Raw genomic sequence first — 27,640 nt, forward strand, 5'->3', positions numbered from 1 at the left:
CAGGGACAAACTTCAGGACCTTTGGACCGCATTCTATGGGTTTCCTCTCTCCTTCAGCCAGTGTCTGCCCACAAACCTGACATCCTCCCTAAATTTCCCCAGGCCAGAAAATTTTCTTCTGTTTTGATGTAACAGCTGCAAGTGAGTTGTAGATGTTTCAAGTGTTCAATGATCTCATTTTCCTGTCCACAGAGAGCACAAGGGCAGTGACAGGGCAGGGCTGGCCCGGGCTGGGCTCTGCTGGCTGGGGAGGGACCCATCTCCTCTACCAGCTCTGCTCACCAACAGTTCACTGAGTTGCCCAGACTTCTGTGGAGTCTCACAGCTGTGTCCTCACACTCAGTCCTGGGGGCTCTTCTAGCTGTCCCCTCACACCTCACCCTGGCTGAGGTGAGACCTCTCTTTCTTCCCATTGTACCCATGCAGACATCACAGGCCTTACTGGACCACCTTGTTGGACCCAACCCATCCTGTCTTGTCTGGAGAGCTGACACTCACCCTAATCCATTTCATCATTTGTGATTTTCCTTCAAATACAGAGGGCAATGGAATTAGAATGGGGTCAGTCTTCCTTCTGGACTTCAAACCAGGCCCTCCTCTAGCCAGGGCAACACATGTGCATATACGAGTAGGACCAGTGTTCAGAGGATGGCTGAGCAGCTGGCATCAGGTCAGGATCAGAAAAGGTGTTGTCTAACACCTGTGATGCTAAGAGAGAGACCACAACATCAGGTGACAAGGCCTTGTTGGGCCAGAAGTTGCTTGTCTTAGGAAAGCCCGGCTTCAGATGGGCCAACTGCCCTCCCTTGAAGGACTTGAAATCCCAACTGGGGTATGTGCACACTGCTCAGTGGTCAGGCAACTGTGGCCAGCAGCTGGTCAGTGGGGCATAGGACCGAGCTCTTAGGATGGCCTTGAGACTGAACGGAGTGCCAGAGCTCAGGCCTCCCAGGGGATTTTGTCTTCTACTTTCCTGCCCCTAGATGGACCTTGGCTACTCACATACTGGACATCCTGTTAGGCAGAGTCTATTTTCATTATGTCTGTCCCATGTCACCTGTGGAGTTCCTTCTCACCATCTCCAGAAGTGGCAGCTCAAACCAGGGCACACTCTGTGTTGACTCATGTGTTCCAAACACTTTCTCCACCCTTCACTCAGGCCTGAGCCTCAACTCATTTGCCAACAACAACCAAACAATTTTGCCATACATACAATCCACCGTGTGCACTAGCTGCGCCTTTTGTGGATTGTGGTGTCTAGAAGGACCAGGGGGCTAAGTCCTGTGAGCCATTGTGATGTCCTCTCTCTACAGCTCTTCACTTGAGCCCTTCTGACCAGAACCCTTCAGAGTCCCTTGTTCATGCCTTGTACTGGCATAGCCCTTGAGCACCACTGGCCAGGATAACTCCAACCCCACAGGGCAATGTCCCCTGGCAGGCCTGGGGGGCAGTGGTGATCACCCTCAGGAAATCTCTACATTTGGGTTCATAAGCACACTTCCTCCACACACCCACATGTGACCCTGCAACTGACATTGTGTCCCTCTCGGCCTCCCAACCCCCTCAACTCCATTCCTGGGGATCCCCTTGGCAGATGTTTCCTGCTATGCCATCAGGTGTTTGGACTCCTAAGTCTCTGTCTGATGGGAAGGAGGTGGCTCTGAGGTTCTGCCTTGTTTGTGGGTGGATGGGATGGAATCTACTTCGAGAAGATTGGTTTTCTAGTTGTAGGAAACCATTACTTTCTATCAGCAGGAAGTAAAAGACTAGGCATGGTGAGGGATTGTCTGATAATAGCCAGTGCTCACTTGTTCATGTTGTTCTCATGTTTAATGTTAGTTAAACCAAACTGAGTTGGTTGATAATCTCTAGTACTAATGTACTGATGTGTACCCATAAGTTAGAGAAATGAGGGAAGATGTGACACTGTTCAAAAAGAAATGAACTCATTACCTAACTTCTGTAGCTGTATCTTATGTGTACATCACCTTTGCAATTAAAAATAAAATAAAAAATTTACAAAAAGAAAAACACTAGACTTAGAGATGAGATTTTTGCTTAAGGAATTGAAATGAGGGAAAACAATTGGGGATTCTTAATAACAAGGTGGTGTGTAACTTGGACTATAAAACTAATATTCATCAAGGGTAGAAAGAGCAAAGTAGATGATGATGTAAAAATGATTCAAGGGGACAAGAAATATCTTTTATAGTATTAGTCGCAGAATAGCAGAAATGTGAGAACTAGATTAAGTAAACTGGAAGGAGAGAAGGTGGTGAAAAGTGAAACATTTAACGTAATCTCCCCAGTTGGTGCAATTATTGGTGATATCTAAACTAGACCGCAGAAAGGGTTCCTGGTATGGAACAAGATGAGAGATTGTGACCCCTGCTTTCACTATATTTGATGTCAGTATAACTTGAGGAGGAGATGGGGAAAAACCAGTTGTTTAAGGATACAGGTGGACCTGTTGCAACAACGAGAAGTAAAAGTTGTCATGTCCAAAACGAGCTTTACAACGTCGGTGCGGGTGGGGGGGGGGAAGGTGGGGAAGGAGAAGGATTGGGATTGGGGGGAGGGGGGAGGCTGGGAAGGGATGTGAAGGGCAAACAAAAGGAGGAGGCTGCAATGCTTGGTAAGAAATGTACGCATTATCCTGCCCATGTAATTTTAACCCCTCTGTAGAGTATGTTCACAAATAAAAATAAAAAAAAACAAAAACAAAGAAAAGATGAGAGACTGTGGAAAACTTGGAATTCAAGGATTAGGTCCATGGACTATAGATTTTACTGGTGCTGAAATATTTTTAATGACCCTCAAATAGTGTTAAAGCAAGTCAGAGAATCAATGCTAAGGTATCAATAGTGAAGGGAGAACCACCAGAGGACTGACATACTATAGTCTCAAGAAAAGTCAGTGGGAAGGATTTTCAAAGCAATTTTGAATGTTTGAAAATATGCTGAGGAAGGATCTAGAACTGGAATAGAATGGGGAACTGGAAACTCTTAGGAAGCCACTGATCCTTTGTCGGTTACTCTGCAATTAGGGAATTATTTCCTTTCTTCATATTGCTTCCCTTCTGGGATTCATTTTCCTTTTTCTCTGTAGGTCAATCCTTTCTCCCCCTAGTGCCTCCATGACCGTATTGAGCCATGTTCATCTTGGTATGAAATTTGTCTAGAGAATGCAAACACATAGTACAGACACTGCTGCTGAGACCAGCCCTCATGTAGACAACTGTGTGCTTATTTGTTGTTTGGTTTTGCTGAGGTTTGAACCCCAACCTTTCCTTATGTTTAAGCTCAAGATTCCCTGCTTGCTGGATAGGCTCTCTACCACTTGAATTCTTGAGCTACCCTTCCAACCCAGTTTGCTTCCATCTATTTTGAGATAGAGTCTGACTTGTTTCCTTGTTCAGCTGGATCACACTCCCCTATTTAAGATCCATCCCTTGTAGCTAGGATGGCAGGCACACACCACCATGCTAGGCTTTCCTGTTGAGATGGGGGTTTTGTGGATTGTTTCCTTGTCTGGCCTAGAAGTGCAGTTCTCTCAGTCTCAGCTTCCATGTACATGGGGATGGCAGGTGCATGTCTCTCACCTAACCTTTGATGGAATTGAGGTCATGGGACTTGTTATCTGAACCATTTATCCTCAAGCTGTGAGCTTTCTCCTCTTTATCTCCCAAGCAGGTAGGATTACAAAAGTGAGCCACCATGGCCTCAAGAAATATAAAACATGAGCTGACTCCACATGCAATATTATTTTAGTGTTTAATTTCTCCCTATTCTGAAGAATTTAAACTTTACACATTCAGAATGTCTCGATTTTCCCTTTGAATCTTTTCAGAGCATGGTTGCCTCCTGTCAGCTGAAAATGGAGGAAGTGAACCTGTGAAGAAGTGTAGGACTACGGTGCCCCCTGCCCATCTCTCCACTGGAGGAATTTGTGAATGGGAGAGGGAAATTTTAAGAAAAGGCTATAGCACTAAGAATTGAGCCTAATCACATTACAAAGGCTAGAAGAGGTCAATAAATGAAGTATCATCTTGTAACAGACAAAGAAAATAAGGCAGAGACGCAAAAAATAAAGTCGAAGTTATTAGGGTAATGCAGAAGGAAAATATTGGGTGTGAAACGTGTTTTTGGAAAAATGAGGAAGTCAAAATTGGAATGTATTCTTTGTGTTGTCATCTTATAAGTGCAGAGATTCTTCTTCCTTAGAAGCAATATTAGACAGTTATAAGCAAAGACCTAAGGGAATAGACCTGCTCAAATACATTTGAAGGGTACACATTTTAATTAAGACTTACCTTCCAAACTATGCCTCCAGTACCATATGTAATTTGTCATATTTTTAGCTACATTTCAACTTCATCATCTAAGCACTCACATCTTGTCTGAGAACCCTCATCTGGACAAAAGAATTAAATTAACTCATACTTGTATCTTTCTCCCACATGTCCTGGGTGATCCTCCTCTCTTTCTCTTCTTTTGATCCAGTGCTCATGAATCGGATGTTTTCTTGGCATTTTAATTGGTTGGAAAACACTGGATTTTGAACCTATTCTCCATGACCAGAAATAACCAACAGCATGCTGAGACAATAGACTTTATGGTATACCCTCAATGGGTCATTCAAAGACCCATGAGTTAAAGAGTTGGGGTGGTCTTTAGTTCTCGGCACCCACAGAGTCTTGCCCTATGGAGATGACAATGCTAGGGTGCCCCTTTTCACCATTTTATAAGAAATTCCATAAAACGGAAGAACTGATGTTGCTCTCCCAATTTCCATGGCAGAAAGAATATGTACCTCCCACTGCGAATCTTCAGAGATAAAGAACATGTGGACAGTTATTCCTGGAGGTGGTAGTGCCCATTTTTCTGGTCTGTGAGGGTTATGTCGAGTGATGGATCTTTGTGCTCACTGTCGGTGACAGCTAAGTTTTCAGTGCACAGATTTTGTAGAGTACAGCAGTTCCTTCCTCAGTCTGAGTCTAGGATGTGATTTTCACAGTGGCCCTGAATTAATGATTTTGTCCACTTTCTTTTTTCTTATTTATTTATTTATTTATTTATTTATCTTTATTTATTTACTTATTTATTTATTTATTGTTATTGTGAAAATATTATACAGAGGGGTTACAATCACATGGGCAAGATAATGAGTACATTTCTTATCAAACATTGTAGCCTCCTCTTTTGTTTCCCCTTCCCATCCCTTCCTATCCTTCCCCCTCCCCTGCTCTCCTACCCAATCTTCCTCACCCCCTCCCCACCAAAGTTCTAAAGTTCGTTTTTGACATAACGACTTGTACATCTCATTGTTGCAATGGGTCCACCTATATCCCTATTTAAAGGATTTGTTTTTTTCCCTTCCCCTCCACAAATTATACCAACATCAAATACAGTAAAAGCAGGGGTTATACCGTCGGGGAGGGACATACAAAGCAACAAAGAAATAATCATATAAATGTGTTATAAACAATCCCATGAAAGAAAAAAAAACATTCAAATACATATCTTAGGGTTCATTTCCCTAATATCAACTTATCTGACCTTTTCTACTTGACTCAGACATATACTAGTTATTACAAATAAGGGAAACCATGGGACCTATGTTTCTTTGGGCTTGACTTACTTCACTTACTATAATTTTTTCCAAATCTTTCCATTTCCTAACAAATGGAGCAATGTCATTCTTTCTGATGGAGGCATAGAATTCCATTATGTATATATACCATATCCACTTTCTTTTTATGGTCTGTTCTCAATACTGTGTAATTGATGAACTTCCTTTGTCCATTCACAAAACTCATTTCCTCTTTAACTCAGTCAGGTTTGATTTCTAAGCTGATCCCTATAAACTCCATGAACCAAACTGTTGTTGAAGTGCAGGTTCATAGACTATGGTACTCTATTATAGTTCAAACTATGCTGGCCTTTCATCTCTACTTCCTGTGGTCCTATTTTTTCACAACTTTGGTATAAGACATATCCTAGGAGAGCATCTGTGAGGAAATCCTTGAGATGTACTTAGTCTTAGGTATTTATGATATCCTAAAGTTGGGAGATGTGGGATTCGCCATAGTATCTCTGCATGAACCACTCCATTGGTGACTCCTTGCAGAGGCCACAAGCTGTGGCTTCTCAGACCCACCCACGTTCCTGGCCAGCCCTCAGGGTGCTGCCATTTCCCTGGCAAGACTGGGGCTTCACACTTTCTCTTCTGTCATTGGGGTTACAAATGTGATTGCCTTACATACCCTGTTTATTGCAAGTAAAGTGAACACTAGCTGCTGTGTGCATGTGGACAGGCCCTTCCTTCCTTGGGTGGACAAGGGTGGTGGGGTTCATTCCCTACTTCTGCATAAAGTCCACTATCATCCTGTAAAATTCCTTTTTCACATCGGAGTGTACGTCCTTCATACTTGAGATCCAGGAATACAACCACAACGACCAGATTCCAGTAGAAACAGTATTGAATATTATATTTGTATCAGCTTCAGGGCTGGCACATGTGTTTTAATATCGATTTCACCCCATTCAGCAGACTTTCCAGAATACACAGCACCTCATGAGAGCACTGTCATACTAAGAAAGACCCATGGGGCAGGTGTGGTTCAGGCCCCCTGCACAACATTCATTCCAGGGGCCTCCTACTCAGTGGGCTCCCAACACTTAGCAAGACTTGTCTTTCCTGCAGCTCTTCTTTCTCCCCAGTCTCCACTGACCATGAGTTTCCTGTCAACTCTGTCTGGCTACCCCAAACTTCTGCCCATTTGCTGGTTGGTCATTCCTAATAAGAAAGATCCCCAGGCTTCTGACTTCCTTTTCTGGAAGAAGGAAACCATGCCACCTACCCACGGAGAAGAGTGCAGGTAGCTAGCAAGGCATATGACAGGCCAGGGTAATCAGTGCTGATCACTTAGGCAAAGTATCTGAATAGCTCTTCAACTCAGTATATAGATAACAGATCAATGGCACCATCACAGTAGGCTTGTGGTCTCCATCATAGGCTATCTCTCTTTGTTTTTGTCTATCTCAGCGTGTCTATTTCTCGGTCTTTCTGTCTTTATGTGTCTGTCCATTTCTCTATCTCTTTCTGTGCATGACTCAGAACCCCTTTTTCTCTGTGTCTAGGTCTGTCATCCTTGTACGATGTTGGGTAGTGTCCTCTAATTGTAAAGAGAAACACACTGGCAGAGAAGAGGTGGAACTCTCCTGTGGTCTCTAGGATCTCGCTGGCTCTCTATGGGCCTGCACCTGGACTCTATTCTGTTCTGAATCATCTTTCCATAACACTGGCTCTGTTCATAGAAGTGTGCTTTTGTGGTCACTTGCATGGCTTGATCATATGACCTTTGCTGGACTAGGATTGGATTCTTGAGGACTGTGCTCTGGGGAGAAATCAAGGGTTTGCCTGATGTTAAGGCAAGTCCTTTTCCATTGAGCTACACCCCAGTTTGACATTCATTGTGAAGCCCTGCTTGCCATTAGAGTAAGACAAAGTGACTTCTAGTGAGGGCTTTGGCCACCCAGCCCCATAGCAGCTCATTGTCTGACCCCAAAGTGATGGTGTCTGCACAGCTTCTTGCCTCCTCAGAGATCCAGCTAGGGCAGGGCTGGGCAATGCAAGGCAGGCATGTCCAGGGGCTGATTGGGCAGTTGTGGGACTGGGGTAAGCAGTGCCTACTTGAGCTCAGTACCTAATGTCCACCCTTTGGAGGCTGCCCTCCCACCTGGGGTGGTGAGCATGCCCACCCACCCTCTTCTGCCATTTTCCTGGCTAACTGCTTCTGACTCCCTTTGATCCTCTGAGATGGTCTGCACAAGCTCACACTCCTCTGGCTTGGACTCCTGCAGTAAGGCTTTGTTCAGGGGCTTCAGGATGACATCCTGTGTCTTCTCCTGAGTCGTCACATGGGTCAGAAGAGGCCAGAACATCACACCTTGTTCGCAGTGCCCCCCTTCCCACCAGGTATTGCCAGCAATACTCTGAAGACACTCATGCTCAGTAAAGGAATCACACACTGTATGATGCGGGTGATAGAAGTCTTCCTTACAGAGGGTGGTCTAATGGTTCCCATGGGTCTTGACCTGAACAATTCCTAGCCCCTCTGCTCTGCATTGTGCCCCCTCTTCCCAGGCAGGTTCAAGTTCAGGTCTTGTGGCTATACGTTAACAGAATCAAGTAGGCATAGGCCTAGGACTAACCAGAGATATATGCCCAAGCCCAAGAGAAGGAGCAGGCCCAGGGCCAGGGCCCCATTGCCTCCTACCATTCAGGCCCCCACTGGGCTGGAGGCTGCACTGGTGGAGGATACACCAGCAGCCTTCTCCAGCTCCCCTGAGTCTCTGAGCAGAGCACACAGGAAGACACATTCTCCCAGCTGGCTGCTAATGACAGCCACTCCCTCTTGAGGCCAGGAGAGGACTGAGCATGATGGAAAGTCATGGAATCTCCATGAGGAAGGAGAGGCTATAAATGACTCCTGATCCCTTGAAGACTTGGAAGATGAAAAAGCCTTCTCCTGAACAGGGCCCGTTCACCTGTGAAAAGCCTCTGCTGATTCAGGTTGTGTAATACCCAGATTCCTACCATCCTAACTCTGAGGCTCTGGATCTCCCTTCCTCTAAGGAAAGTCAAGAAGGTTCCTGTTGCATTGTGCCTTATCTAGTCAAAGTCTTCATCCCCTTGATCCATGTATCTGCCTTCTTGACTCTCCAGAGGCCCTGATGTGGTCTTGTTCATGTCAGTGGCTGGGTCCACTCTTCCTCCCTCCTTGCTGTCAGGTCTGGACCTGAGCACTGCCCACTGCCTCCAGCATGCTGGGTTTCTGCCGTCTCTACTGAAAGACCAATTTCAGGAGGGAAGCAAATGGACATGGAGGCTGCCACTGTCTTGTGTCCTTACTTGTTGAAGATAGCAGGGGAGTGTCATACTGCCCCACTCACCATGATACTATGTAGACATTTCCCGTGTGCTCAGGCATGCTCACCTTGAAGGGACAGGTGTCTCCCACCTGCTTGTTAGTGGGAGCCAAGGGATAGATGTTGCTCTCCCCACCTAAGTTCCAACTCTTACTATTGCTTGTCTTGGCCTCAGGTGTATTGGAGGTTGAGTCTGGCACCTTAGACTACTCGGCCATCCTGACACCTTTGTATTGGAGGTTGAAAGGAAGGCTGTGCTTTTGGAATTTAAGATCATCCCAGAAGTCCCTGGAGAGGAGGATTTGCAGGCCCTCACCTTGAGAGACAGCAACATTAGGAGAAGCCTTGACATAGACGGGTGTCCCAGCCTGGGAGGAAGTTCTAAGACTTCCAAAGAATATGATGTTTATAGGGACAGGGCTTTCCAGCCTGCTTGGCTGCACCTCCAGTGGACAAGGTAGAAATGGAATAGAAGTGCAGGGTGTCACCGTTTCCTTCTCTTGGGAGGATTCTCCCTTGAGTCTCCTGTGGAGGTCCAGGTGGGTGCTGGTCACACCAGGACAGAGAGGGCCACTGTATGAGGGCCCTTCCATGTTGTTCCTGCTGGTGCTGTCAGGGCCACGCTGAAGCTGCTCCTGTGCTGTGGGCTGGGAGCTGCCACTGCCACTGAGGTCAGTGTTGTGAATATGGCGGCTTCAGTCATGGGATGGCTTGCTGGATGGAACTTCCCAGCATACCCCCAATTCCTGCTCCCCAATACACTGCTAGCATGCTGCTCCAGTCTAGGGCCTTCGATAATCCCGACCCCTTTCTGAGGGATGAATCCCAGACACAAGCAAGGGAGGAAAAACCCAGAGAGCCGAGCCCTCTGAGCCCACAATCAGGGATGCTGTCATTGGGGAGAAATCAGCATCAGCCTCAGGTGTCCCAGCCCAGAATCTTCCCTGGCCCCTGCCAGTCGGTGGCCGTCCACTTATTTCTTTCCTGCCTTTCTCATTTGTGAAAACTTCTTGGTCATGTGGTTTGTAGTGTCAGTCTGCCTCCTGGGCTCTAGTGCACATGACAGCTCATAGCTAAGACAAGGGGTGGTGGTGAGGTGACCAAGTGCCATGTTTGTTCACTGCCAGAATTGGCTTGGACTTCAGAACCTGGTGGACCACCCTCCTGCAGCCGAACATAGACCATGTCGGTTCCCATTTGTACCCATGGTCACACCTCTGGCCCTCTGGACTCCATTCTCAGGAAATGTGAGTGGAGGGCATTCAAAGGGTTTCCCCCCGTGACCCTCTAGCTACTTCATATAAGTGGAAAGTTAGGAGGGAGTTGTTGGGGGTCCAGTACCTGAAGTAGTCAGCTAGACTCAAAAAGGAGAGAAGCTCATTCTTAGTGGAGGGCTAGGGCACTTAGTAATGAGGTGTTTGGTGGGGATGGTAAAAGCCTGTGTGTGGCCCAGTTGAATACACAGATAAGTCTCTGACTGCTGAACCACCTGTACCTTAGTGGGTGAAACTTGTATTCCTGGGAGGCCAGAAAGTTACCAACGGTTACCTTGGTTGGACTACACCATAGTAAGTGACCTGAACCCAAAAGTGTGCCGTCTAGGGTCCTTGGCAGTGAGTTTCATCCATCTAAACAAGGTAGATTGCTGGGCAGTTATGGCTCACCCCTGTCATCGTAGCTACTCAGAAGGCTCAGATCTGAGGATCACAGTTCAAAGACAACCCAGGCAAGAAAGACAATGAGACTTTTATCTCCAATAAACCACTTACAAAACACAGAAGTGATGTTGTAACTGAAGTGATAGAATGCTCACCTTGAGCTGAAAATGTGAAGTACAGCGCCCAGGCCCAGAATTCAAGCGCCATATGTGACAAAAAAAAAAAAAAAAAGAGCTCACTAGTGTTGTCATTGTCCCATGGGTTTCCTCAGAAATGGAAGGCTCTCATGGTGAGGATTAGATAGTGGGCCAGGCTTGATTGGGGCCCTGAAGCCTGCATGGAGGCCTGGTTGCCTAAACAGAGGAATCTAAGCCTCTGGACTTGTTACTTCATTAGCAGTAGGAATTAGCCTCAGCTGGTTAGGTTGGTTCATTCAATCAGGAGGAAGACAGCTGGGTAGTCTTTTGGGTCTGCTTAGGAATATGGGTTAGGTCCTGGGCCACTGTTTGCACCCCAATCCCCTGCAGCCATGGGAGGGTGGAGCGAACCCACCAGGAAACCTATCCTGGGTGTTGGCACCACTATGAAAGGAAAAGAAACCCCCAAAACCACATGAACCAAAGTGTTGTAGAGGAAAACCTTTCTTGCCTTGAGACTGAGAAGCCCAAGTTCTCACGAGGGAGAGGAGGAAATGGAGCCATGTGAATCCTCAGAGGAGCATTTATACAGTGGGGGCTGGAGATGGGAGGTGCCTCCTCTGCCAGCCAGGGCAGAGCTTAGGTGTGTGAGGGGCATTTGCTGAGTTACAGACATGACATTGTGTTTCTCTGGTGCTCCATCCCCCTCAGCTCCGATTGCTGGCTATCTCCATGGGAGGTGGGTCCTGCTAGGTCATCAGGTGTTCAGGCTCCTAATGCTCTGTATCACCTATGGCAGGAAGTGGCACATGTCACTGAGACACTCCCTTGATAGTGGGAAGATAAGGAGCCATCCACCAAGTGTGATGAGAGTGGTTTCACAGTTGTAGGAAAACATGTACTCTCATCAGAAAGTAACGCACTAGGCAATGGTCAGGGTTGCCTGTTAATATTGAGGGTTCATTTGAATATGTTTTTCTTTGTTCTTTTTAAGTAAGTTTTATATTGTGCAAATTCTTTACAGAGGGGTTACAGTTCTATGAGTAAGGCAATGAGTACATTTCCTGTTGAACATTGTACATTCCTCCTTTGTTTTTCCCCTACCATCCCTTAATTCCCACCTCCCCAACTACTCCTATACCACGCCCTCTCCAAGTTGTAAAGTTCATTTTCAACATAGTATTTTGTACATCTCATTTTTACTATGGGTCAATGTATATCACTATTTAAGCGTCCACAAATTAGAGAAATATATATATATACAGGGCATTGGAATCAAATACAGTGAAAACAGGGATTATACCATGGGGGAGGAACATACAAAGAAACCAAAAAAATCACATCATACATTATAAATGCCTCAAAATTACTTGAATATTTTGTTCACAATTTTAATATTAATAGTAGTTAAACCAAATATACTTACTTGACTATTTCTAGTAAGAATAACGTATTGATGGATAGCCATGAGTTAGAAAATGAGGAAAAAAGTAAAATTGTTCAAAACCAAATGAACTCATTGCCTGACTTATGCAGCTATAACCCCTGTGTACATCACGTTTATATTAAAAATAAAAATGATAAAAAAGAAAAACAATAGACTTACGTGGAGATGGGATTTAACATTAGACTTATTCATAGATGGGATTTTTGCTTAAATAAATAAAGAGGGAAATTGATTGAGGATTTTCAATAACAAGGTGATTGGATCTTGGAATATAAACCTGTTTATCAGGGGTAGAAAGAGCAAATTTGGTGATAGATAATATAAAAGTAATTTATAGGAACAATAAATATACTAAGTATCAGTTGCTGAATACTAGATATGTGAGAACAGGATGAAGTAAACAGGACAAAGTAAAGGTGGTAAGAAGGGAAATATTTCATATTATCTCCCCAGTTGGTGCCATTCTTGGTGATCTGTAAGTTAGACCACAGGAAAGGGTCACTGACATGAAGCCAGCTGAGAGATTGTGGAAGACTCAGAATTCAAGATGTTAGCTAGATGAACTCTAGATTGTGTTAGTGTTGAAATTTTCTTAAAATGACAAATAGTGTTAGACCAACATAGAGAAACAATACTAAAGCTTTCAATGATGCAGGGAGAACTAGCAGATCACTGGCAGATTATAGCATCAAGAAGAGAAAAATCTGTGTGAAAGAAATTCAAAGCAATTTTGAATGTTTGAAAATGTGGTAAAGGAAGGATCTGGAACTGGAATAAAATGGGGAACTGGAAATGCTTAGGAGGAAGCCATAGACCCATTGTCTCTTGCTCTTGCATGAAAGAGTTAATCCTTAGTATTGATTCCCTTTGTCAGCTGGACTCATTTCCCTTCAACTGTAGGCCAATCCTTTCTCTTCCTGCCTGTCCAAGGTAGTATAGAGCCGATTCTACCATGGTATCAAGGGAATGGGAACACACAGTACACACACTGCTTCTCAGGCCAACCCCCACGTAGACAAGAATGTGATATGTTTGTTTTTTGGTGTTGTGGCTGTTTGAACTGATGGCTTTCCTTATGTTTAAGCACAAGATGACCTACTTGCTGGACAGGCTCTATTCCACTTGAATGCTTGAGCCCCCATCCAAGCACAGTTTGCTGCAGGTTTATTCTTGATTGATTAATTCATTGGTGTTTGTTTGTTGAAGTTTCAGTGATTGATTGATATTTATATTTATTGGTCATGCATCTGGGCCTACGTGTTCTCTATGAGCTCTTCAGCTCACATGGTTGCTCTACCTTTGGAGCCACAGTGCTACTTCTGAATTTCTGGTGGTTAATTGGAGCTAAGTGTCTCATGAACTTTCCTGCCCTGACAGCCTTTGAACCCTAATTCTTAGATCTCAGCCTCCTGAGTAGGGAGGATTATAGGCATGAGCCATTGGTGCCTAGGTGCTGCAGTTTCTCTTGAGATTCAGTCTCACTTGTTTTCCTGGTTAGCTGGATCACAGCCCCTATTGAAGATCTCATATAGCTAGGATGACAGGCACACACCACCATGCTAGGCCTTTTCTGTTGACATGGGGGTTTGTGGATTGTTTCCTTGGGCTGGAATGCAAGTGCAGGCCTCTCAATCTGAGCTTCCTGTGTAGACTGGGATGGCAGGAGCAAGTTTTCTCACCTGGCTACCAATGAAAATGAGGTCATGAGAACTTTGGTGTGAACTCTTTGTCCTCAAGCTGTGATCTTTCTCCTTTTTATTTCTCAAGCATCTAGGCTATCAAGCATGACCAACCAGAGCCCCAAGAAAAACAAATCCTTGGCTGACTCCACATGCAAATTTCAATGTTATTTTCTTCCAATACAATTTAGTGTTTACATTCTCCCTATTCTGTAGAATTTAAACTTTCCAAATTCTGAATATCTGCTGTTTTCCATTGAATATTTTCAGAGCATGCTTGCCTATGGGCAGCTGATAATTGGGGAGGTGAACTTGTGGAGAAGGGTAGGACTACGGTGTGTGCCTCCTGCCCATCTCTGCACTGGAGGAATTCTTGAATGGAGAAGGGAGATTTTCAGAAAGGCTATAGCACTGAGCTGAATAGAAAGGCTAGAGGATGTCAGTAAGGAACTTCCACCTTGCAACAGACAAAGACAATAAACCAGGGAGGCAAAAAGAAAGTCAGAGATCCTAGGGAAATCCTGAAGGAAATTAGTGAGTGGGCAATGTATTTACTGGAAATATTGAGGAAGCAGATATTGGAATGAAGTTTTTGTTTTGTCATTTTTTAAGTGCCAGAGCACCTTTTCCTTCGAAGGATTAGTAGACAAGTATAACAAAGGACCTATGGGAATATAGCTTCTCAAATCTATTTCAAGGGTATACATTTTGATGATGGCATATATCCAGATTTCAAAATATACTCCTACTAAAACATGTAATTCATTATAATTTTAGCTGCATTTCAGGTTCAGCTCATAACCGCTGATACCTTGCAGGAGAACCTTATTCTGACCAATTAATTAAATTAGCTTATACTGTTATGTTTTTACTTTATGTCCTGGGTATCCCCTTCTGTTTATCTTCTTTTGATCCTATGCTTGTTTGATATTTTATAGACATGCTACTCGAAGCACTAGATATATACACAATATATTTTATTATCAAGACAATATACAGAGGACTTTCAGTTCTATGTTAGGTAATGAGTAAATTCCTAGTCAATCTTGTTATCCCACCCTTCAAAGTTCAAGTACTTTGCTTTCCTTCTATCCCACTCCACACCCAAGTTGTACAGATCGAGTTCAACATATTGTCTTGTTCATATGGCTATTGCATTGGTTTCCTCATTATTTTTTGATTCCTTCCTTTTTCTAATTCCAATAAATGTTATCTAGTGTCCCAGTTACCAGAATCAAATACAAGAACAACATAGATTATACCAAAGGAGGAAGAATATACAAAAGAAACAAGAAATCCCAAAGTTGATTAAAAACAATAGAAACAAAGAAAAACCTCTTGTGTCCGTGTCTTGCAGTTCATTCTCCATATCGTCATCTATTTTTGTAAGATTTTTATTTTAAAAATACTGTACAGTGAGGTTACAGTTACAGGAGCAAAGTCATGAGTACGTTTCCTATTAAGCATTGTTGTTTCCTCCTTTGTTTTTCCCCTACTATCCCTTCCCTCCCACCTCCACAATTACACTCCCCCTTTCATCTGCCCCCCACTCATCAAAATTGTAAAGTTCATTTTTCAACATAGCATCTTCTGCATCTCATTGTTGCAATGGTCAACATGTATCCCTAGTTAAACATTTTGCTTTTTCCCTTCTCTTCCCAATATTATACCAACATAAATATATACAGGGAAACAGGGGTTATACAATAGCTGTAGGAGATGTGGCCAGAAGGGAACCCTACTGCATTGTTCGTGGGAGTGTAAACTTGTTTAACAACTTTGGAAAGTAGTATGGAGGTTCCTCAAAAGACTCTGCATAGAGCTCCCCTATGACCCATCAATCCCATTTACGGGCATTTATCCAAAAGATCACAAACAAGACCATCCTAAAGCTACCAGAACAACCATGTTTATTGAAGCATTATTTACCATAGCGATGACATGTGTATCTTCAAATCCATTTCACCCCATTGAGAAAATATGCTCCTTTCTCTTCTGCATTCAAATTAAATGGAAACAGGGCAAGGAATCCCACCTGGAATAGCTGCAGTTTCCTTGGTATTCCAGTGCCCTGCATGCAGTCTCTGAGTTGAAGGGTTTATCCTGGGTCTTGGCATTGAGGCCATGGCACTATCTGTACTCAGACCAGGACTGAGAGTTGAGGGCTAGCACAGGCCTTTCCTCTAGGATGTTTGGAACCCTGGGGTTGGCAATGTGCCACACTCATTGTCTCTCAATCAACGCTCATGGGAAACTCTCCTGCATGCTGACAAAGGCCAGAATAGCTGAAGAGGAGGGAAGGCAAGGTCAGAGCTCAAATGCTCTCATCAGGAAGACAACCTACACAGGTCAGCATGGCTTTGGCAGAGTGTGTCCTGTCGACCTCCCAGCATCAGAGCCACTGATCTGCATCACAGTCATCAAAGTCAGATCCTAATAGAAATGGCAGAGCCAGAGGCAAGTGTGAGCACCATGCCCATTGCTCTACCAAAATGTCAGCTGTTCCTCTATGGCAGAGTACGGAGAATATGTGAAGCTCTGAGGGAGTTCCTGGAGGGCAGGGCAGTGTGTCCAGTGGCAGGTATTAGTAGAACACTGAGGATACAGGATCCTTTGTATTTTCCTGCATTGTAGGTGCAACAGAGGAGTTTTGTGGCCTGGGCCACATTTTCACTATCATTGTGACAGCAGAGAGCATTTGTAGAAAAATATCTGAAGTGTGTCTTGCATTGAGTATCCAAGAAAGATGGCTTATTGCCTGGACCACAGAACCACTGTGGTCCTGACATCAGGAAGAGATTGTGGAGAAAAGATCCTGAGTGTTTTCAGGAGTGGAGGTCACTGGCGGTTAGGGTAGGGTATGGCCTGGGCCATTCTTGTCTGGATGTGCTCAACCATAGCCATCCAGACTAAGTAGAGACACTGTTCAGTGTTGTGTGGTCTCCTCTTCTTGTGAAGAGGTTAGGAGCCGGCTCCACACGTGATCTTTGCAGGGTGGGAGAGGTCCTCTTCTGGAGCACAAACTCATATTTTGCCAACACATTCTTGTTCTCAGGCATCCTCAGGCTGGTGGAAGAGGGATAGAGAGTTAAGTCAGCAGTATTGATGGGAAGTGGGACACAGCAACCATTTGAGAAGCTCCTACAGACACGTTTTGAGCCAGGAGACTGCCATTTCTGCAGGCCAGCTCCAGAAACACAAAGGTCCTGGGACCCCTGCCTGGAAACAGAGCCTATGGGGAATGTATGTTGTCTTGCTTAGGAAAGAACTTGGGAGTGCGGCTCAAGCAGGTTGTGATTACTGCTGCCTTCATAATCAGGAACTGCAGACACAGCAGGCTTTCCAGAATGCACAGCATTTCTTAGGAGCCCTATCTTACTGAGAACACCACCATGGGGCAGGCCCCCTGCACAGCATTCATTCCTGGGGCCTCCAACTGAGTGGGCCCCCAGCACCTAGTAAGACTTGTCTTTCCTACCAGCTCTTCTGTCTCATCAACAACAGCCTCAGGCGTCCCTGGTACCTGCCCGGCATCCTACCTGAACCCTGCCAGCCATTCCCCAGCCACTCACTTCTTTCTTGCCTTTGGAATTCCTGGGAAGGTCTTGCTCTTGTTTGTAGGGTCAGTCTGCCTCGGGGGCTCCAGTGCACAGGATAGCTCATAGCTAAGACAAGGGATGGTGGTGAGGTGACCAAGTGCCATGCCTGTTCACTGCCACAGTTGGCTTGGACTTCAGAGCCTTGTGGGTCACCCACATTCAGCCGACCAGAGTCTTTGTCGGTTCCCACTCACCCATGGTCATACCTCAGGCCCTCTGGACCCCATTCTCAGGATGTCCCCCTGGTCCAGCCAGTGTCTGCCAACCCACCTGGCTTCCTCACTGAGCCGCTCCAGGCCCTTGAACCAGGCCAGAAAATTTTCTGCTTTGTGGAGGTGATAATATGTGCAGGTATGCTGCAGGTCTTTCAAATGTTGGATGATCTCATTTTCCTGGTCACGGAGAGCACAAGGGAAGGGACAGGGCAGGGCTGGCCTGGGCTGGGCTTTGCTGTCTAGGGAGGGGCCCGCCTCCTCCAGCAGCTCTGCCCACCAACCCTCCACTGATTCCCCAAATGCATGTGAGATCCCACAGTTGTTTCCTCACACTCAATCCTGTGTCTCTCCTGGATGTTACTACACAGCCTACCATGACAAGGGTGGATCTTCTCTCTCATCCCATTGTACCCATGCAGAAATGGCTGCTCATCAAGCTGGACAGGAGAAAGTTGCAGGTCCCTACCCACCCTGTCCTTTCTGGACAGCTGACACTTACCTTATTTAATTTTTCCATTTGGGATTTTTCCTAGAAGACAGAGGGCAATGGAGTTAGGATTTGGCCCCAGTTCTCTCAGCACCTCCACCCAGGGCCTCTTCTAGCCTGGGCAAAATGTGTGCTTATACCAGAGTAGGGCCAGCTTTCAGAGGAGGGCTGGGCACAGGGCATCAAGCCAGGATTAGGGCCTGTGTTGTCTAACACCTGTGATGCAAGGAGAGTGAGTGCAGCATTGGGTGAAAAGGCATTTCTCTTAGGAGAGGCTGGCTTCTGTTTGGCCCCAGTGCCACCTCATGAGGGACTTGAAATCCCAGCTACTCAATGTGCACAAACTCGGTCATACCGCTGTGGCAAGCAGCTGCTCAGAGGGGCACAGGACTCAGCTCTTAGGATGGCCTCGAGGTTGTCAGGAGTGACAGAGCTCAGGATTCCCAGGGAACTTTGACCTCAAGGTTCCAGGCTGCCAGCATTGGCCTGGCTACTCACATCATGGATATCCTGATATGCAGAATGTATCATCGTAAGGTCTGTCAGGAAGATTCCCAGGTAGGGAATGATGCCCTTTGTCAACACCTGTAGGATTGGATGGGTGATGGTCAAGGCCCAGGGCCCATCTCAGACCCAAACTCACATGGTTCCTCAGTCAGTCCTCAACCTTACAGCTGCTTCCATAGCACAGTGTCTTGGGGAACCTGTGAACCCCCTTGTGTCTAGGCCCAGGTTCTCGCTGCCTGGTTCTTCAAACTGCCCCAGATCCTAATCTGTGCTGGCATATGTAGAACACAACATTCTGTAGTACCATTCTGCCTACCACCTACCCCCCATAGGCTTTGCCAATTCCTTGCTTTGCTGGCTCTAGTTCCTCTATCCCTTCTGACAGCCAGCTCCTCTAGGTCACATCTGTGAGAGTGCAAATGCCCTTCTCCATCTGCCCCCTTGGGTGTGAGATGAAAGGTGAGCAGAGGTAGGCTCGCTGTGCCGCTTCTCTCTCAGCAACCTGGCCTAGGTCCCAGTCACTCACCATCTTCTGCAACCACCTGGGACCTCGTTGGAGCTGCTTCTCCTTTGTGGCCAACTTGCAAGACTCCTGCCAAGATTGTGGAGGTTGTTAGTGAGGGCTCTGTGCTGTCTGTCTTTCTAGTGTCATTGTCTTACTATAGGGACTGACATGGCTGCTAGATTGTGTCTAAGCATCTACCACCTGGCAGAGGAGTTCTAGTTCTGGCTTTGCTCCAGCACTCACTACTGTGGGCTCTGGCCTGGGGAGCTGGCCTCCTCTGCCTGCTCCCTCAACTGTCAGGTCTGCCTCCTGGCAGCGGGGGGCCTCAGGGACTCCTGCTTCTGCTACCAGTGGTGCTGTGCTGACTGGCATGTGTGCCCAGGGCCTCCTCACAGCCCTGGAGGATTCATATGTTTCTCCTGTTTGGGTAGCTCACATGCCAGCCTGGTTGTCCAGCCCTGTGAGCTCCAAAACCCTTCCTATCAGGGAGGAGAAAACTGAGGTATGGACAAGGCTAGTGGTCTGTCCAATGCCCTGAAGGTCAGCAAAGGAAGGGGACCCGAGGCTCTGAGAAGATTCCAGTTTGCTGGTGTTTTTCTTTGCATCAGGGTCCTTAGAAAAGTTGAGCAGAGAAGGAGAGAGCCATGGATTTCAGACTCCTTCCTGACCACACAGTCGTGCCTATCCCCAGCAGAGTAGGGTAGAATTCCAGACCACTGGAAAACAGCCTCTGCGCATGGTCTGGGACAGGAAATTGTTTCTCTGTGCAGTCCTGTGCAGCATAGTTTGGGGAAGGGCAAGAATATGCCCCTAGGCCTATGGCACATTGGGCAACAAGTGGGATGCTGGAGCTCTCAGTAGGGGGATTCCCCAATCCTGGCTACCCTCTGCTTCCCCGGACCACCCTGTGTCCCCTCACAGCATTCTCAACCTCAGTGGCTTCCTAGGACTCCACGTGCCCTGACCTGCATAAGTGCCTAGCAGACTCTTCCCTTGGCCTCCTCCGCAATAGAAAGCAAGTCATGTTTCTAAACCCGTCAGGATGACACTGACTCCCCCGTGTTCCCCCTGCACCTCTGCCCTCTGTCTTCACTTCCTCATGCCATACCTTTTGCAGCAGCTCTCTGCTCTTGGAGTAATTGTTTTCAGGAGAAGTGATTTTTTCCAATTTGTGGAATGTGTGCAAGGAGTCTCTGTGGGAGGGCAGAGAGAAGGACACAGTTGGAAGGTGGAGAGGAGGGAGTTGGACTCCATTTGGGTTGGGCAGGAAGCTGCCCATGTGGCTGCCCAACAGGGTTGCAAACGGGTGCAAAGAGCCCAAGAGTACACCAGGCAGGAGCAGCTGCTTCTTCCTGGCATAACCATGAGCCATCCCTCTGCCACTAGGCAGCTCTGCTTTCATTTCAAGTGGATGCCGATTCTTAGCCACCACAAAATCCTGATGAGCGTCTGTGTGTGTTTCTGTGCGTTTGTGTGTGTGTTTGTTCTGTGTCTGTGGATATGTGTGCATCTGTGTATGTTCATTCTGACAGGAGATATCTGAAGCCTGACAAGAATTATCCAAGCTGGGCCCAGGGAACAATGATCCGAAGTGGACGTGAGTGTCCAGAGCTCAGGGCGTGTGACACCTACCATGTGTGCTCACAGGGCAACTGCTGTGGGAATAGGGACCCACCTGGAGACTTCTTGCCATGTTGTCTTCAGTCGGAAGATGGCCGCGCTCTGCAGGGCAGAGATGATGGCATGGAGTGAGGAGAAGTTCCTCAGGTCTCGGCAAGCCTGGAGAGGAAGATTGTGTGAATCTTGCCTGCCACAGCCGCCACCTCTTGGCCTGGACAAGAGAGGGATTCTGGGAGTGTCAAGATTGGCCAGGGATGTAGGGCACCCAGCGGTATTGTGGTTCCCCTGGGGCTGAGGAGCAGATCAGTGAGGGGCCAGCCAAGGGGTGGCTGGGTCTGGCTATCCCTGGGACACATGGGCCTGTGGTAGGAGGGACTGGGCTCCATGGAGAGCTCTGATCACAATTTCAAAATGCAGAATAGAGATATGGAAAAGCAGAGGAGATAAACTAGGCAGCAGAGCCTGTCGCGTACCGCGGCCACCTGAATCCAGTGTTCGACCACACGTGCTCTGTCTGGGGCTTTCATGCTGAAGTCCCCGAGACAGGTGGTGATGACACAGGAACATACGTTGTTAAAGTGTGCCACCATGTCCCGGATGGTGGGGGCCAAGTGCTCCTTGCCCTTCTTGTGCCTCTGGGACCAGATGGATCCCAGGCAGTGGTTGGGCACTGCCTTCTCAAACAGCTCCTGAGGAAGATGGCCAGGGTCACCAGGCTGGGACACACCACAGTGCCCAGGCCCAGGCCCTGGGATCCCTCCTCACATGCACAAAGGCATGGAGATGCGAGGATGGAGGAGGGCCCTGAAACCTGTGGAGGTTCTGTATCTGCTGTGCTAACACCCAGCACACAGAGCTCAAGGTAACAAATGTGGGAACAGAAGAGCAGTGATTTCCCAAACTTTCTCATTCTTCCCAGAGGACGACATGCTCCACCCAACACCTAATCTGACCTAGCTCAGACAACAAATGTCCTTCCCTTGATCTAATGCCTATGTCCTACACCACTAGAACTAGCACTCAATTCTGTGTCTGGGCTGGGCACTCATCAGGTCCACACCAGGTGCCTGCTGAATGAGTGCTGAGGTTCACAGGGCTCCTGGCACAGGAGGGTGAGCTGTGTGCTGGCTGCCCTTCTTTCTGCCCCAGGCTTGATTCTGCACAGCTCCTGGCATGGGAGCGGGTCTCATCTCAGCTTCAGGGAGTGCGTGTAACCAAATGGAACTAGACAAAGTGGTGCTAGGTGTGCTGAACTAAGGCTGGAGAAGAAGAGATGGGCAGCAAGGAAATGTGACACAGGCCAGAGCAGCAGAGGACACAGGGAGCCCTCCTTCACCACAGCCACCCTGCCCAGCCCCTCACCGCATCCATCGTTGTGAGCTGCTCTGCCTCCAGGTGGGGGTGGACAGCCAGGAAACAAGGCATGTCCTGGCTGCGTGAAGTCTCTCCGGTCATCAAAGCAGGATGGCAAGCTTCTTGGACAGGAGCAGAGGTGCACGGCAACTCAGATTCCCAAGAAGCAGAGGTAGCCTGCTCCATCACCACAGCCAAGGGCTCTGGGGAAGGATTGCAGGCAGCTGATGTCTCTGCACTGAGTCCTTGAGCCAAGTTGGGATGTGGCTCTGGCTCAGTCCTCGAAGACAGTGTGTCCTCAACACATATTGGAGGGGCTGCACTGGATGGTGGCTCTGTGGCAGCACTGGCCACTGCTGCTCCCTGGGCATGGAGCAGCGCAGCTGAGACACAAGACGCCTCTATCTCAGCATTGCAAGCCGCTGCCTTCTGGAGGGGCAACAGCGGAGTGGAGGTGCAAGGTGACTCCCTCTCAGCCCTGGAGGCTGCTGTGTCCTCAGGCCTGGGCTCCAAAGCCATGGTGGAACCTGGCTTCAACTCAGCCCTCCAATATGCTGTATGGTTTTGTGGTGGTCCTACAAAGGAGAGCACCAGAACTAGGGCTCCCCCAACAAAGATGGCCAACGCTGGGGTTTGTGCCAGAGACAGCATTGCAGCTATGGGTAAAAGGATATGCAGCTCCGAACTGGAGGCTGGTTCTGCAGGACTAAGTTGTGGAGCTGAGGCAGAAATTGGCTCTGTAGCATCCCCCGATGCTGGTGCTCTGTCTGCTCTGCTCTCCAGAGCCAAGTTGGCAGATGGCCCCGATTGTGCATGAGATGCTGTAGCTCTCACAACCCAGAAGCCCACAGTTGGTACTCCAAGCACAAAGAACCCTACCGCAGGTGCTCCTAACAGGTAGAACATCACACACAAGGATAGAAGGAACTCCAGTTCTGTACTGGAGGGTGGTTCTTTGTGATTAAGAACTGGAGCCACGCCGACACAGGGCTCCTTCTCAGCACTATATTCTGGTGCTCTCTGAGCACTGTGGACAGCAGCCATGGTGGTAGCTGGCTCTGACTCTGTGCAAGAACAGAATGCTCTTACGGCACAGAGCACCAGTGTCAGCACTCCAACAAGTGAGAGTCCCCCAGCCGGTCCTCTTAAAATGAATAACAGTAGAGTTAGGATCAGAAACATGGTCAGTTCAGCACTGTAGCCTGGTTCTCTGGAATGCAGAATGGGAGCCAATCTGACAAAAGTCTTCCTGTCAGCACTCTCTGCTGCAGTGCCATCAGCACCATGAGATGCATCCCTGTTGACAACTGGCTCTGATTTGTCACAACAGTTTAGTAGTGTCAGGCCACAGATCACCAGAGTGAGTACTCCCACCAGACACAGTAGGCCTGCTGGTGCTCCTACAATAAAGAGCAGCAGAGCCAAGGGCAAAAGCACATTCAGCTCAGCACAGAAGGCTGCTTGTCCGGGAACATGAGGCAGAGGTGAGGTGGACGCTGGCTCTTCCTCAGCAGTGGCTTTTGATGTGTGATGGGGCCTGAGCACAGGAGGAGAGCTAGAGCAGAGCTCCATCTCCCCACCACCTATGGCCGCTTCTCCCACACTCATCCCCGGGGCTGAGGTGCCATTGGGCTCCAACTCAGCACTGGCCGCCGCTTCCTGGACACTGAGCACTGAAGAGATAGTGGGGGATGACTTCACTTCATCAGTAGCTGCTCTTGTCGCTTCAGGACTCAGCAGTAGAGCCAGCTTGGCCTGAGGCTCTTCAGCCACACAAGAAGTTTCAGCTCCCTGAGGGCTGCCATCCAGATTCAAGGCAGAAGTGGCCTCTGCTTGGGCTCCTGATGAGGCTCCTCCCACTGCAGTGGGGGTCCCATTCAGGGATGGACTTGAATGGGGCTCTGAAGTTGGTGTGACATCTACCACTGGAGCTGGGGGTGGAGCTGCAGGAGGAGACAAGGTCTTCTCCATGACTGCTTTCTTCAGAGTGTTTGCAAAGTCCCACAGCACCCTCCTCCCTGAGATTTCCAGCTTAGAAACTTTCATACACCCTATGGCTCAACCTCTCCATGGCCATGCAGGGCTTGAGATTTCTCTTGTCCCTGGCTCCTGGTTACTTTTGGAGCCTCCTCCCAGTGGTGCCCTGCACCTCCCACCCCTCCCCAGGCCCTGTCTCCATCCCAACTCCGCACCTAGAGTCTCATCCTGCCTGAAGTCCTGGATCCCCAACTGTGCCAGGAGGTGGGAGACATGGAGCTCCATGTCAGAGCCACGCATATGGAGCCTCAAGTGAGCCAGGAACCCCTGGAGGCAGGGATGGTGCATGGGTTCCAGGAAGTCTTCTGGGTGGCAGTCCAGCCAGGTGCTCAGAAGGCCTGAGATAGCACTAGAGGAACATGGGTGGGAAGCAGCGTCTGAATAAAGCCTAGCACCTGCCCTGGTCTCCCTCAGTCCCCTACGATGATCGCTGCCTTTGCAGAGACCAGCACCTTCCAACATCAGCCCCTTTACTCTGTACCAACAGTGGCAAGCCCACCCAGCCATGGCCTGCAGAGAAATGTCATCCAAGGAGGGAACCAAGTCCAAATGCTGGGAGCAGCTCTGTCCTCTTCTGCAATGTGCCCATCATCTCTCCCGTGGGCCTCCAGATGCTGGACTCTAAAGGTCTTGCTGTCTTGCCTGGCCTGCATAGGGTTCTGGCACACCTCCTCGGGAGCTCTACTGCCTCCTTCCCCAGGAGCCTCACAAGGGCTGTCTGCCTACCTCCAGCTTGTTCTCCTTGTGTAGCTGCCACAGGGTGGCCCTTGCTCTCACTGCCACCCCTAGCAGCATCTCCAGGGATCTGACCAAGGACCGATGTCCCTAGGCCTACAGTGGAGCTCATGGGGAGCTGGCCAAACATGAATGGCATGGGCTAGGGTACAGTTAGGATGCATTCTCCTGGGATTCACCCAAAGGCCCCAGCCACTACCTCTGCTCACAGCAGTACCCCATAGTAATGTTGTCCTCCTGGTACTATCGGTGAAGTCTCACACCCCAAGATCTGGTGACAAGCAGCACAAGAATTGAGGGCTCCTGACTTGGCCCCATCTCTCCAACCTTCCACCCACTCATTTGTCACCACTCTGGACACTCATACTCTCGCTGTAGACCAAAGCCCACTACTCACTAGCTGATCTGGTGCTGGGGAATGACATCCTGTCTGGAGTCAGCGAGGGTGTCCGTCTGTGCAAAGGACTCCATGGGGGCTTCAAAAGTCCTGAACCTGTTGAGAATTCCAAGCATCACTGGCCAGCCCAGGACAGCCAGCAAGTTCTTGCTCTTCTCACACCACTAAGCTCATGGTGTGTACATAGGTCCTTCCTATCTCTTCCCTTCTCTTCCAATTTCTTTCAAGGATGAGCAATCAACTCCTGTCCTGATCAACTTAGGAGCCCAGAGGCCTTCTCTCTGGCCCCAGCCATTCCTGCTCTGCCTACACCTGGGTGGGACCGTGGTCCCAGAGACAATTGCTTTCCTTCTGGCTAAAGAAACACACTGCTTTGTCTGAGGCCTCAGGGAAGCAGAGTGACAGAGAATATACCACAGTCCTAGACAGGCGCTATACTTGAATAGCCCAGCCCAGCCTAGCCCAGGCCTTGCATGCTTGGTTCCTCAAATTCTGGCAAGTGCCAGTGAAATAGATTCTGTGAACCCACCACAAGCCAGCTTCCATTGCCAAGGGTCTCACTGTAGCTGTCTAATCCTATCTTATTGGAGTTAGCACGCACCTTGTGAATAGCAGGTCCAATACCTGCTTTGTGTCTGCAGAACTCCTGTAGTTGTTGAAGAAGTTCTGTACAAAGATGGAGTCCTCCATCAACTGGGCAGTCACCAAGCCCTCCACCTGCTCCTCCAGGGTGCCAGCCGCAAGGACCTCAAACCTGCAGGCATTGGCCAGGTCTGGGGACAAGTGATCTTCATTCTGGAGGAGAACCCAGGAGGGATGGTTCAAATGCCATCTAGAAAACTACAAGAAGATTCATGGTCACACACATGATAGAAAAACCTGAAAACAAACTGACTGCTCACACAAACGTTTGCTTGTCACATAGACACATAGACACAGACACACAGACACTCACACCTACACACACACACACACACACACAGAGACACACACAGACATAGACACACACACACACACACACACACACACACACACACACAAACACAAACAGGAAGCAGGAAGATCCAGTGAGGATAAGGGTCGTGGAATTGGTGGGTCAGCCTATAGTTTTCTGGTCTGGGAGCCCCATCTCACCTGTGAAGTCCTGCGGAAAAATCTCCAGAAGCGGCGGTAGGGTCCTGGGGGCACCCAGCGTGGATCCAGGTGTCCCAGGAACCTTCTCCGCCCTTCACTCCCTCTTGAATTTCTCCTCCTCCAACAACAACAAGTAAACATGTTCTCAATAAGCACGTTCCACACAAGTGTACTAGCGGGCAGCTTGTGGGGACTGTGGGTTCTGGCAAGGACCAGGGTTTAAGTCCTCTGAGCCATTGTAATGTCATCTCTTCATTGGAGCCCTTCTGACCTCGCCCTCTCCAGAGTCCCCTGTTTATGACTTGTACTCATGTAGCCCATGAACACCACTGACCAGGATGACTCCAACCCCCAGCACAAGGACCCTGTTAGGCTAGGAGGAAGGGGCTTCCACCTTGATAGAGATGTATGCTTGTTGGATCCTATGCACACTTCCTCTTCCCATGCAGAGATGACCATGGCCATTAAAGAAAATAACCCAAAAACCACTCAAGAAAAAGTCACAAAGAAAAGATGTATTGGCTGTTGAACTGACAAGGCTAAGTTCTGATGAGGGAGAGGAGAAATGGCATCGTCCACCTTCTCAGAACCCTTTTTCTAGTCTGGGGCTGGAGGTGGGAGGTGCCTCTCCTGCTCCACAGGTGCTGCCTTCCAGGGCGGGGCTTCTGTCTGGGAGGGAGTGTTTGCTGATGTCAATAGCACCCTTTTTTGGTTGAATATGTACTGTTTCTGGCCGGGAGTATGGGTGAGGGTTATTTCTTCTGGAGCTCCGTCTGCTGAGAGGGGCCGAGGTAGTCACTGGGCATGGGAGGGCAGGTATTGAACAGGAATTGGACCAAGGTCATGATGGTTATGAAGATGTTACTTGCCCACATTGGGGTCCAGTCTTGTATTGTATTTTTTTTTAATTCTGAAAATACTGTACAAGGTGTTACAATTACATGGGCAAGACAATGAGTACATTTCTTTTTTTTTTGGTCGGTCGTGGGGCTTGAACTCTGGGCCTGGGCGCTGTCCCTCAGCTCTTCAGCTCAAGGCGAGCGCTCTGCCACTTGAGCTACAGCGCCACTTCCTGTTTTCTGGTGGTTTATTGGAGATAGGAATCTCACAGTCTCTCTTGCCCGGCCTGGCTTTGAACCGAGATCCTCAGATCTCAGCCTCCTGAGTAGCTAGGATTACAGGCCTGAGTCTCCAGTG

Source organism: Dipodomys merriami, unplaced genomic scaffold (assembly GCF_024711535.1).
Source record: "Dipodomys merriami isolate MVZ:Mamm:240054 unplaced genomic scaffold, mDipMer1.0.p SCAF_11, whole genome shotgun sequence".
Lineage (NCBI taxonomy): Eukaryota > Metazoa > Chordata > Mammalia > Rodentia > Heteromyidae > Dipodomys > Dipodomys merriami.